The sequence below is a fragment of the Lithobates pipiens genome, unplaced genomic scaffold (genome assembly GCF_037356315.1).
Source record: "Lithobates pipiens isolate NorthernLeopardFrog02 unplaced genomic scaffold, aLitPip1_a1.2 Scaffold_16, whole genome shotgun sequence".
Lineage (NCBI taxonomy): Eukaryota > Metazoa > Chordata > Amphibia > Anura > Ranidae > Lithobates > Lithobates pipiens.
In genome coordinates this window covers 196,735,523-196,749,456 of record NW_027507748.1, presented here as the reverse complement: position 1 = coordinate 196,749,456, position 13,934 = coordinate 196,735,523, and the positions used below count along the sequence as shown (strand labels likewise).

The 13,934-nt window shown below is 44.4% G+C and overlaps 1 protein-coding gene across 3 annotated transcripts in view; it reads left to right on the top strand.

Annotated features, from left to right (window-relative positions):
• Positions 1-13,934, top strand: part of BCOR (BCL6 corepressor) — a 342,611-nt gene that overhangs the window by 71,451 nt on the left and 257,226 nt on the right. For 2 of the 3 annotated variants that reach the window (XM_077480871.1, XM_077480872.1), the window contains exon 2: positions 3,690-3,761. The exons of the other annotated variant lie outside the window; for it this stretch is intronic. The gene's annotated coding sequence lies outside the window, so the exon portion shown is untranslated. The remainder of the gene's footprint in view (positions 1-3,689; positions 3,762-13,934) is intronic. 3 annotated transcript variants of the gene reach the window in all.

The following is a 13,934-nucleotide window of genomic DNA, read 5'->3' as shown; positions in this document are numbered from 1 at the left end:
GTACATTACATTCAGCCTGCCCATGGTTTAATGAACTGGCCAAGATTCAAACCATCTATGGCTGGCTTAAGAAAGATTTCCAAGAAAAGATGTGTAGGCAAAGTGCAGTGATTGGAAAGTAGAGAGCTTTAGGGCTTGTATAGACCACAGTTGTTTTCTTGCAATGTTACACGTTTGAAGCACACATCAAACACACCAGCAGATTCCTATTTCCTTATGTAGCGTGCGTGACAGTTCTAAAGGATGCATTTGACCTGCTTTGTGTTACTCTGGACACAGCATGTACTATTGAGATGCATTCACATTGCAGGCAAAGCAGGCCAACACACACAAGGGTTACCTTTGAACGCATGCATTTGAGCAGCGCTGCATTCGAATGCAAAAGACAGTGAATGACAACATCCCCCCTACACAAAACCTTAATTGAAAAACTGTTGGCAAAAAAAGGCGGAATACTAAATTGCCAAAATCTATTTACAGATTGAATTTTGATGGATTGGAGAAATTGCCCCAAGCAGTAATATAACTAAGTGAAAATGTGGGGATTTATATTTTTATGAACAAATTGGCAAAATATCAATGCTTGCCTCTTCTACTAAGGGCTTTTGCTTGCAGGTTTTTCTTTCTTTTACATAAGATCTTGCGTAAAATGTTGTTTGTGTGTAAAGGGATAGAAGAGAGGAAGCGTCACTCCAGTTCAGCAATAAAAGTCTTGTATACTTTATTGAATGTAGTAACAAAAAGACACTAAGGGCTAGTTTACACTTGCTTCAAAACAAGGCTTCGGACAGGCTTTGTTAAAGCTCTCTGAACACCAGTCATAGCTCCTGTCACTTAATGAAATGGTTAACTTACAGTCCTGTTTACACCTTGCTTTTGCTTGGTGCTTCAATGAGGCTTTGGTGAAGCTTCGAAGGGGCTTTGATGAGCCTTTGATGGAGCTTTGATGAGCCTTTGGTGGAGCTTTGATGAGCCTTTGGTGGAGCTTTGATGAGCCTTTGGTGGAGCTTTGATGAGCCTTTGGTGGAGCTTTGATGAGGCTTTTTGGGGCTTTGATTAGGCTTTGAAGGGGCTTTACGCTTTGAAGCACCACTAAAGCTATATGGGGTATAATTTTGAAGCAATGTAAAGCAAAAGAAAGGTGTAAACAAGACTGTAAGATAATCATTTTATTTAGTGACAGGAGCAGGGGCGGACTGACAACTCATGGGGCATCTGGGCAATAGAAGATCATGGGGCCTACCGTGTCCCCACCCACACTCAAGCCACACCTGCACAGGGAGACACACAGGGGGAAGCACACAGGCTGACACTGGCTGGGGGAGAGCACACAGGGGGACACTGGGGGGAGGGGGAGAGCACAATGGGGGACACTAGAGAGGGAGAGCACAATGGGGGGACACTGGGGAGGGAGAGCACAATGGGGGGACACTGGGGAGGGAGAGCACAAGGGGAGACACTGGGGAGGGAGAGCACACGGGGAGACACTGGAGGGAGAGCACACGGGGAGACACTGGAAGGAGAGCACACGGGGAGACACTGGAGGGAGAGCACACGGGGAGACACTGGAGGGAGAGCACACGGGGAGACACTGGAGGGAGAGCACACGGGGAGACACTGGAGGGAGAGCACACGGGGAGACACTGGAGGGAGAGCACACGGGGAGACACTGGAAGGAGAGCACACGGGGAGACACTGGAAGGAGAGCACACGGGGAGACACTGGAGGGAGAGCACACGGGGAGACACTGGAGGGAGAGCACACGGGGAGACACTGGAAGGAGAGCACACGGGGAGACACTGGAGGGAGAGCACACGGGGAGACACTGGAGGGAGAGCACACGGGGAGACACTGGAGGGAGAGCACACGGGGAGACACTGGAGGGAGAGCACACGGGGAGACACTGGAGGGAGAGCACACGGGGAGACACAGCACATGGGGAGACACTGGAGGGAGAGCACACGGGGGGAAAGCAGAGGGGAGCACAAAGGGGGACACTGGAGGGAGAGCACACAGAGGGGACACTGGAGGGAGAGCACACAGAGGGGACACTGGAGGGAGAGCACACAGAGGGGACACTGGAGGGAGAGCACACAGAGGGGACACTGGAGGGAGAGCACACAGAGGGGACACTGGAGGGAGAGCACACAGAGGGGACACTGGAGGGAGAGCACACAGGGGGGACACTGGAGGGAGAGCACACAGGGGGACACTGGAGGGAGAGCACACAGGGGGACACTGGAGGGAGAGCACACAGGGGGACACTGGAGGTAGAGCACACAGGGGGACACTAGAGGGAGAGCACACAGGGGGACACTAGAGGGAGAGCACACAGAGAGGACACTGTGGGGGGGGGGGGACCAGGAGAGTATCATGGGCCATCATTTTGGGGCCCCATACATCTGTACTCGACCCCCCTTCCTCTGATGACAGCACTGGTGTCTCAGCTTCACTCACCCATTGCCTCTAATAATACCGCTAATACTGCTCCCCGCCGCCCCCTCCTCTCTTCTCGTCCAATCCCAGGTGATATCACAATGTATACAGTATAAGCACCTGGGATGAATGGGAGAGTAGGAGGGGCTGGCGGAGAGCAATGCGCTGTTGGCTGTAATAATGTCATTGCCAATAATAATACTGCTGCTTCAAGTGGCCTTTCATGGGGCCGGGTCCGGTCCTCTAATGGCCTCACTCCGCCCCTGGACAGGAGCTTTGACTGGTGTTCAAAGAGCTTTAACAAAGCCTGTTCGAAGCCTTGTTTTGAAGCAAGTGTAAACTAGCCGTTAATGTGTGTTGAAGCCGAAGCAGGTATAAATAAGCCCTAACACGTGTTTCACGCTCTTAGCGCTTAGTCATATGACTGTTATGACTAAGCGCTAAGAACATGAAACGTGTCAACTTTTTCACTGATGTAGCTGTGTTCGTGTCTTTTTGTTACTACATTCAATAAAGTATACAAGACTTTTATTACTGAACTGGAGTGCCACTTCCTGCTACAATCCAAACACAAGACCGTTAATGTCATTTTTTTTCTTGTTTTGGTTAACACAACCAAATGCTATGGACCAGAGTGCCCATAGCGTACAATACTGTTGCGTTCACATCCCTATGAATTATGGATCTAAACACAGCAAATTGTTTACGTATGTGCACAATCCCTAAAATAATTCTTAGGTCGGTTAAGGTTTTGCCACTGTGATGTGACCATATACACGATAGAACAATCGGGTATAAAAGCACACCATCTTTTCCCCGATGTCATGTGGCCCAACTTCAGCCCTAATCCGAACCACTCAGTTCCGAAATCGAGCCTGCTTATATTTGTCTCAATGCTGGCCTATATACAGCGACTTGATGCTGGCCTATATACAGCGACTTAATGTTTTCTAACCTGTCTAGACACTTTTTCTTCTGAGTAAAGCTGTGTGGGGTGTAAAGCCTGGTAAACACACAATGAGATTATTGGACAAATGATTGTCCGTTCTTTTTTTTTGCATGCTAGTCTCTATATCGAAAATGAAGAGGCTACGCAGATTATGAAAATTCTCGTACCACAGAGTACACCTTCAGAAGAGATGTAATGTTTTGTATTGTATTTTTGTTCGAAAACTGTACTAATTAAATGAAAATCCTATGATCTGATATCGTACGAGAAAAAAATTCAAGTGTGTCCCTTTGGATAATTTTAGATGAACTCTCGTGATCGACTCTCGAAAGCTGTGTACTAACGATCAGATTATCAGACGATCGCTCCGAATGAGGTATTTTTCATATGATTTTCTGATTGTGTGTACTAGACTTTAGACAGTTTCCACCAGACTTATTTTATTTGAAAGAGACGGTAACGCCTATCTGCTGGAAAGATTCACAAAATAAAGATACGAGTGTATCATATAACAAAATGAAGATTTGAGGTAAAGAAAACGTACATGTATTCTATACAATTACTTGAGCAATACAGAAATTGAAAAAGTCAGCCAAGTATAGGTGGAGCAAGGCACCACATCCCAAATAATCAAAGACATTTGAAAAATTGAAAAGGGGACTAAAGAAATAAATATGTATTTCATATATTATAAAAAAAAAATGACAAATTGTATTAAATACATATGTTAAAAAAAGATAAGGATCTTCTAGATAAAAGAATAAGTAATGATCAGACCAAAATATCAATATATCTGCTGTACAAAAACGTATTTCTCAACATGTTTCGCTATGATAATTAGCTTCTTCAGGAGATTTGAAATTGTCTATGTACAGCGTATTCACTGCAATACATAAAGAAACATGTATTGCAGTGAATTTCCCTGTACACAGACAATGTACGAATTATGTATTTAATAAAATTGTTATTATATATGAATTAATTGAGCACTCAAGCTGAAAAAAAAATAGGTGTGCATTTATTAGCAGACAATCAAAACCAGTTATTTCTCCTTTTCTCCAGTTGTCTGTGCTCCATATGTACTCAACATCTATATTTTATTGTTTTAAAAACCAATAACAATCATTTATATATAAAAAAAACAAAAAAAAAAAAAACCTGCAAATTGATTTCTTTACCTGATGCAAAATGCTGAAAAAAAATCCAACTATATACCTCAATTATGTTGATCTATAAGAAGTACTACCAGACAATGGAATCCCTGTGATCTGTGTTAAGTCAGGTACATCATTAGGATGATCATTCAAACATCAACTAGTAGCCTTTGGTATTTTTTATTTTTTTTTCAAATTTTATTATTACAGATTTTTTTTTAGTGCTGACAATTTATGCAGCACTTTGCATACTGTACATTTGCATCAGTGCCCATTCTCAAGTAGCTCAGAATGTAAGGTCCCTAACTCAAATGCATATATACAGATAGTAGGGGGCAATTTAGACAGGTGCCAATAAACCTTGAATACGCTGGAAGTGTGGGAGGATGCCCACACATGCACAGGGAGAACATATAAACTCCATGGACCCAATTCTGCAAGACGGAACCACTAAGCCACTGTGCTGCCTGATCATTGGCCATAGATAGGACAGTTTATTGCTTAACCACTTGAGGACCGGAAGATTTGCCCCTTTAATGACCAGGCCATTTTTTTCAATACGGCACTGCGTTGCTTTAACTGACAACTACGCAGTTGTACCCAAACAAAATGAATGTCCTTTTTTCCCCCCACAAATAGAGCTTTCTTTTGGTGGTATTTGATCACCTCTGCAGTTTTTTTTTTATTATTATTTTTTGGTAAAAAAAAATAAAAATAATTAAAAAATTGCAATAAGCGTATATCGATTGGTTGGTGCAAAAGTTATAACGTCTACAAAATAGGGGATAGATTTATGGCATTTTTATTATTATTATTATTTTTTTTACTAGTAATGGATCATCGATTTTTAGTGGGACTGCGACATTGCAGTGGAAAGATTGCACCTTTGACACTTTTTGGGGACCATTGACATTTATACAGTGATTAGTGCTATAAAAATGCACTGATTACTGTATAAATGTCACTGGCAGAAAAAGGGTTAACACTAGGGGGGCGATCAAGGGGTTAAATGTGTTCCCTGGGAGGTGTTGTACTAATCACTAGGAACAGACGATCACTGTGATCTCCCTGTCAGAACGGGGATCTGTTTTTTTAAATTGACAGATACTCGTTCTGGCTCTCTGTGGAGCGATTGCGGTTGTAGGGTTGCCACCTCATCCCTTTAAAACTGAACATATATGAATTACACAGGTTCTGAGGCTAATGTTATACAGATAAGGCACTAAGTGAGTTTAATTACCACCTTAATCAGCCAGAGAACCTGTGCAATTATTATGTGTTTGGTTTGAAAGGGATGGGGTGGCAACCCTATGCTGGTGGCTTGCGGACATCGCGGCCCTCACGCCACGGGCGTGCCTGCTGTATCTGTTAAAGGGACCGCCGTACAGCTATGGCGATTCACAGGAACAAGTCGACCCGCTGTCGTATAATGACGGCGGCTGGTCAGCAAGTGGTTAAAGTGGTTCTAAACTGTTACTTATACCCAGTTAAGTGACTATCCCCAGGTGATACACAGAGATGAAACAAATCCTCCTGCATAAGTTGTACATATTTATCTGCAGTTCTCTCTACATCTGTTCAAAGTACACAATTTGCAAGGCTTGTCTGAGCGGTCAGAAAAAAGGGGGCAGAGAGCTGAAATTACACTCTGCACAGCTCAGTGAGGAGAGCTCTGAGAGCTGAATGGGTGATACACCCCCTCCACACAGCACAAAGGAACAGAGCTGAGGCGGTTAATCACAGGCTCTGTGCTAGAAATCCCTCCGCTGTCACCTTTGTTCTCTTGGTGTCAGAAGTGATTTATACTGATAGCAGAAGAATGAAATAGCAGACAGAAATGAAAAAAACAATTACCAGTCCATGGAGTCCATCACTGTCCTCCTCACAGTCGATTCTTTGCTGGGCTTCTGCTCTCTAGTGCAGCCACCTTGGTTATAGCAATCGGCTGTGATTTCCTGTAGTCTAACAGCTTGTTTCCGGCTGCGAATGCGGGAGGCGTAGCCGCTTTATGGGACTGGTCCTGCAGCCTCCTAGGATGTGTGATGTTTCCCAGAAGGTGGCAGAAAGGCAGGGCGTGAACCAAACAAACGTTGTTTCTGACTAGGCATGAATTGAGGAAGTGAGAGCAGATACCCGTAATTAAACCAAAAACACTGGAAGAGGCGGGTGGGACGGGGTGGAGGAGGAGCAGTCCTTTGACTTTTGAGTAAAGATCAACCTTACGCTTGGGCCGCCGTGCCTGCATTTACAGCAGAAAAAAGTGCCACTATTACTAGTAAAAAAATAAAGAAATAATAAAAATAGAATCTATCATTTTGCGCAAACCAATCAATATACGCTTATTTCGATTTTTTTTTATTTTTTTACAAAATTAATGTAGAAGAATACATATTGACCTAAAATGATGAAGAAATTCTTTTTTTTTTTTTTTTTGGGATATTATAGCAAAAAGTAAAAAAAAAAAATATATATATATATTTTTCAAAATTGTCGCTCATTTTTTGTTTTATATATCGCAAAAAATAAAAATCGCAGAGGTGATCAAATACCACCAAAAGAAAGCTCTATTTGTGGGAGAAAAAGGACATAGATTTTGTTTGGGTACATCGTCGCACAACCGCGCAATTGTCAGTTAGAGCGACGCAGTGCCATATTGCAAAAAATGGCCTGGTCATTAAGGGGGAAAATCTTACGGGCCTTAAGTGGTTAAAGACATGCTTAAAAAATAAAATAAAAAAAATATGAAAATCTCTAGGAACATGCGCTGCTGAGGTGTGAGTGTGGGATAATAAATCTACCCCTGAGCACACCACAATACACACAGGTCACCTCCTCACAGTTGTGGTCGGCCTTGTAGACATATATGCAATGACACATGATAAAGGAAATCTCTGGTCACAGCATACACTTTCTTCTAGAAGATCCGCATTGTAATAGCAATATAAACAATAGTTATATTGGACAATCCAATATAAGCTTAACTGCTTGCCAGCCGCCCCACGTAGGAGTATGGTGGCAGAGTGGCTCTCCTGCATTGGATAGTGTATTTAGTGCGTGATCCAGCACTTCTGGGTAGGAGGGCATGCATTGGTCCTGGCCAATGATTGACCGATTGCACCTGCTGATCAATGAAGAAGATGACAGGACAGAGATCTGTGAATGTAAACAATACAGAGCTCTGTCCTGTAAGTGGGGAAGTGCCGGTTTTGCTTCCCTGCAAAGCAGGGGATAAAATTTGGCAAACCCCTTAGGTCCCTTAGATCCCGCAAAATGCTGCCGTTTTGCGGGATCCGCTTGCTGATCCCCGCTGAGCAGACAGATGACAGGTCTGTCTCCGCTCCCTGTGCACATTGGAGACGGACAGAGGCGTTTATTTACTAAAGGCAAATCCACTTTGCACTGCAAGTGCACTTGGAAGTGCAGTCCCTGTAAATCCAAGGGGGGCAGCATTTTAGCTTGCACATGATTGGATGATAAAATCAGCAGAGCTGCCCCTCATTTCAGATCTACCCCTCAGATTTAAAGCGACTGCACTTCCAAGTGCGCTTGTAGTGCAAAGTGGATTTCCCTTTCATAAATAACCCCCAAAGTCTCACTCTCTTCTATGGGGAAATTGAGTGAAAACGGACCGCCTGTGCCTTTTCATCCGAAACAGACGGATGGAAAATAGGACCACCAACCGTCTGGATTTTGCTGGCAGGATCAGATAGCGGCGGATGTTAAGGGACATGTCACCGCTGACAACCCCTACTCCATAGGCATAAATGGAGGGACTGATCAGGTCCACCTGAAAAACTGACAGGCAGACCTTATTGGACAGCCTGTATGAAAGATACCTTCGCAAAAACCAGAACAAAAAAGATTACAGCGCACACATACAAAAATGACATTTAAATCCTGCAAGGTTATTTAAAACACCTGAACATATTCAGCAAATAAGCACAAAATATGGGGATTTGGTCACACCATATGGCCATATAGTGCGCGGGCCCACTACTGCATCAAAGTACCCCATTGCTTATTTGCTGAATATGTTCAGGTGGTTTAAATAGCCTTGTGGGATTTAAATGTCATTTTTGTATGTGTGCGCTGTAATCTTTTTTTTTCTGTTTGTATGGTCTTATAGCTGCACCATCTTTAATGCAATGAATTTTTAGTGTGCACCCCCCCCCCCCCCCCAAGTCTTTGTCCTTAGTAAAAACAGCTCAGAGAATGCACCAAGCACTGTTTATGCACTCATTAAACCCCTTCCCAGCCAGTGTCATAAGTACAGTGATAGTGTATATTTTTAGCACTGATCACTGTATTAGGGCCCATTCACACCAGAAACTGCACATAACTGCATGTTTTTGACCGCATGTTTACATGCATTTTAAGTGTGTTTGACCTGCACTTGAATGCTCTTTGCATGTGTTTTGTGCTGTGTTTCCAGTGCATTTTCCTGTAGATTTTTTGGGCTTTGCTTTCTTGGCTTAAACGGGTGCGGTGCAGTGCATTTGAAGCGTATTTGTAGCGCATTACCTGCATTTGCGGTTTGGAAAAATGCAGCATGCTCTACTTTGCATGTTTTTTTTTTTTGCTGCGTTTAGCACTGTGTTTGCAGTGCATTTTTCTATACATTTTTGGGTTTGGCTTTTTTGGCTTAAGTAGACAAATGAGCCGAAGTTCCATTTCTGGGTGGAACTCCGCTTTAAAAGGACACCTGCATTTGCCGTTCATAAAAAAATCAGCATTCTCTACTTTTTTCTTTTAACTTCACTGAACTACACTGGAATGATGTGAACTGTGCCCATAGAATTACCTTGATTTTGGGCTGTCTATGCAGGTGGAGTGCAGTTCAAAATGCAGCCAACTGCGTTCAGTGTGAAAGGACCCTAAGCCCAGGTTCACACTGAGCTGTGGGAATGAAGCCGTGTGAGTTCAGCTGAACTCAAACGATTTCACTCCTGCATGTCAGTCCAGATTGAGACTGCAATTTCGGATATGTGCAGGTTTCTGTCAATGTAAATCGCAGCCCAAAATCGCAAAAAGTAATACAGAAACTACTTTTTGAAATTGGTGCGGCAAAGCAAATGCAGCGTCGCAACGATTAGGGCGGTTCCATTTCTGGCAATTCGTCAAATTGTACCAATGTGAACGAAGGCTAAGGGCTAGTTCACACCACATGCAGCCCAGTGCATTATTTCCTGCATCAAAAACACATGGAAAGTAGGTTATATGGTTTCCAATGGCATTTATCACACCAGTGCAGTCAGTTTCATGGCTTTCCAGTTCCAGAAAATAAAGTAGAACATGCTGCATTTTTCCTGCACTGGAACGCAGTAAAACACATCAAAAAGGCACTAGACCCTAGTATAATGAGAAAAAAAACAGTAAAAAAAGCACCTGGAACCGCATGAAAAATGCACTAAACCGCGCTAAAAATGTGCATGCAGAAACGTATCCGGAAAATATCTGAAGTGCTTTTTTGTGGCGTGAACCAGCCCTAAGTGTCACTGATTCCCACAGTGTCAGAATGTCCATTGTAATATAGCAGTCCCGCTATAAGTCACTGATCACTGCAAATACTATAAAAAATTAGGGCTGTTACTGATTAAAATTTTCGTGTTCGATTAATCAATTTTTTTTTTTTAAATAGATTAAATCGTCTAATTTCGATTAATTATAATGCACATACAGATCCAACTACTTTTAGGTGATCTCCTTGCACTGCAACTCTGCATTAGTCAGTGGTAAATGTGGTATACACTATATACAATCACCTGACACTAGTTAGTTTCCACAATCCATGACTTAACTTCACAGTTCACACAAATATGTTTTAAATTCAAACTGTAGCACTGACGTAATTTTTTTTTTCCACAGTAGCGTGACAATCCCTCCTCCTCCGGTCTAACTAATCACTCTCAGCGTATGGCATGGACCCCTGTGCAAACAGGTGGACATACAAGTGGGTATCAAAAGGGTTAACACAGACCATAAACTTCTTTCACGCCTCCTTAGAGCTCAGCAAGGACTCCAGGTCATGGGTAGAAAGAAAAGATCTAAGTGCTCACCGCTTAAGTATAAGATTTAATTTTTGTGTTCAAACACAAACTACTCACATAAAGATGATAAAAACACTGCATGTAAAGCCAACAATCGTGTTAGTTCCATAGGGCAGCAGCGGGTGACGTCATGCGTAGCTCCTCCCCCGTACACGTTACATTCAATCAGAACTTCAACGTCACTGGACTCCTCCCTCCTTCGTTAGCAGACGGAGGCACTTGGGGAAGGGGGAGGAGTCCGGTGACGTCGATGTCCATGACGTCACCGGATCTCTGACAGAACTCCCCGAAGACCCGGAAGCTGGCGGAGAGGTGAGTACTGGTCAAAAGAATTTTGATCGATCAAAAAAAAAATTACCGATTAATTGAGGAATTCATTTTTAATTTCCACAGCCCTATAATAAATATATAATAATCCAGTAGAGGTACCATAGTTTGTAGATGCTATAAGACCCCTTTCACACTGGGCTGCTTTACAGGCGCTACAGCGCTAAAAATAGCATCTGCAAAGCTCCCTGAAAGAGCCGTTCCTCACACTGGAGCGGCGCACTGGCAGGACGGTAAAGAAAAGTCCTGCTAGCGGCATTTTTTTTTTGGAGCGGTGAAGGAGTGGTGTGTACACCTATCCAGCCCATTGAAATGAATGGGGCAGTGTGGCTATACCGCCGGCAAAGCGCCGCGGTATTAACCCTTTCTCGGCCGCTAGCAGGGGGGTAAATCCACCCCCGCTAACGGCCGAATACCGACGATAAAAATAGCGTGGTTTTACCGCCAGCACCCGCACCACGCCAGTGTGAAAGGGGCCTAACTTTTGCACAAACCAGTCAATATACAGGATTGGGATTTTTGTTATCAAAGACATGTAGCAGAATACATATTGCCCTACATTTATGAAGAAATTTGATTTTTACACTTTATTTGATGTTTTAAAGCAGAAAGTTAATTTCTTTTTTTTTTTTCAGAATTGCTGGTCTTTTTTCATTTATAGCGCACAAAAAAAAAAAAAAAAAACAGTGGCGAGCAAGTACCACCAAAAGAAAGCCCTATTTGTTTGAAATAAAAATCACATAACTTGAATTTAGTACAGTGCTGCATGACTGCGCAATTAACCACTTGCTTACTGGCCACTTAAACCCCCCTCCTGCCCAGACCAGTTTTCAGCTTTCGGCGCTGATGCAACATACAACACTGTACCCAGATTACATTTTTATAATTTCTTTCCCACAAATAGACCTTTCTTTTGGTGGTATTTGATCCCCTCTGCAGTTTTTATTTTATGTTACAAAAAAATTAAAAATACAGAATTTTTTATTTTTTTTTTATTTTATTTTGTTATAAAATTTAGCAAACAGGTAATTTTTCCTCTTTCATTGATGTAAGCTGATGAGGCGGCACTGATGGGTGGCAATAATGGGCACTGATAGGCAAGCACTGATTGGCACCACTTGTGGGCATTGATAGGTGGCACTGGCAGGTGACAATGACAGGTGGCACAGATGAGGCAGAATTGCCTCTTCGGGACTGATGTCCCTTGCAGATAAGCCGGTGAAGGGCTTTTTTTTTGTGAGGAGAAAAAAAAACTGATTACCAAGCTTTTGTTTAGATCATGTGATTAGCTGTCATTGGCTGATACTTACTCAGATCTGTGATTTGGTGATCACAGCGTGCGCATGCAAAGGAGAGGCCGTCATGACGGCCTCCCAGAAACTCAGGTCTGCGCTGTGGCCATCCTTTGGCTATAGCATGGACAGAAAGAGGTTAAAGTAGCGCAGTGGCAAAAAAATGGCCTGGACAGAGCCTTGAAGGGGAGTAAACCTTCCGGAGGTCAAGTTGTTGAAAATTCTCTTTTCATGTTGTGAGTTCTGCCTGTCTGCTGCCCATTTCTTTCCACCACTTCCTGAATTCCCAACATGCTTTGCAGCTTCTCCTCTGCTGTTTACTTTCAATTCCCAAGGACTACATATCCCGTAGTACGCTGCTGCCTGCAAGCAGTGATTTCCTGTACTGACTCCGCCTCCTCTCAGGAGGTCAGAAGGCAGGCTCCGTGCAATGTGTGACACGGAATGTGAGGGGAACGTTACAAAGTAAGTTTATAATCAGAGCACTAGGAAGAGGCTACACAGAATGACTATATGAGAGTCTATAGATATAGGAAGGACAGGACTGAGCCGGGCTCTGTACACCGACACTCAGCACTGCTCCGCAGAGCTCTCCTCTCTGTGCGGGCTCCGGGGCGGCCAAAGGGTTAATTAGCACCAGAATTAGAGACACCCCCCACCCCCCGCTGCCCTTTGTCTGCCCACAGGAGCATTCCCCATTGTAATCAGCGGGATCCCCGTACACAGCGCTTCATTAGAAATACACATCAGGTGGGGATTATTATAGACGGCGATCCCCAGAGATCAGTCAGGAAATCTCGTCTTATCCGATCCGCTCGCTGATTTGCGCTTGTGTCTAGACCCCTTTTCTCGGCTCCCCTCCCCCTCCTATCAGGAGATTACTGGTGTGTAGAGAGGCAAGCCGGGGGATTGAGGCAGCCGAGGCACTAAGCTTGTGAGATCAGATTTCCTGCTGAGCACCCGCAGGAGAAGGCAGCCTTTCATTCAAGTCATCTCCCAGGGGACACCCGGCTTCCCAGACTACCCCTCCCCCACCCATCTCTGCCCATCTCTCCTTCTACCCATAAACTTCCCCTCCCCCACACATCTCTGCCCATCTCTCCTACCCATCGACTTACCCTCCCCCCACCCATCTCTGCCCATCTCTCCTACCCATAGACTTACCCCCCCCCCACCCATCTCTGCCCATCTCTCCTTCTACCCATAGACTTACCCTCCCCCACCCATCTCTCCTACCCATAGACTTACCCCCCCCCACCCATCTCTGCCCATCTCTCCTTCTACCCATAGACTTACCCTCCCCCACCCATCTCTGCCCATCTCTCCTTCTACCCATACACTTCTCCTCCCCCACCCATCTCTGCCTGACTCCCCTTCTCTGTCCATCTCTCCTTCTATCCCATCCTCTCATCTCCTACTCTTCATTTCCTTCTCTCCCTCATCTCTTCCTCCCCCTCTCCTTCTTCTACATGTACCCCCCCCCCCCCTCCCCATCGGCCCATCTCATCCTCTGCCCTCACCCCTTTGCCCATCTCCTCCCCTCCCTCCTCTGCCTCTTCCCCCATTTACCCCTCTCATCTGCTTCTCTCTCATTCTCACTCTGTCTGTTGCCTCCTCTCCTCCTCCTTTTCCCTTTATGTGTCGCCATCCCTCCATCTTTCTTTCTCCCTCCTGTTTCTGTCTTCCACATTCACTCTGTTGTTTACCCTGCTATCTCCGTCTCCAACCC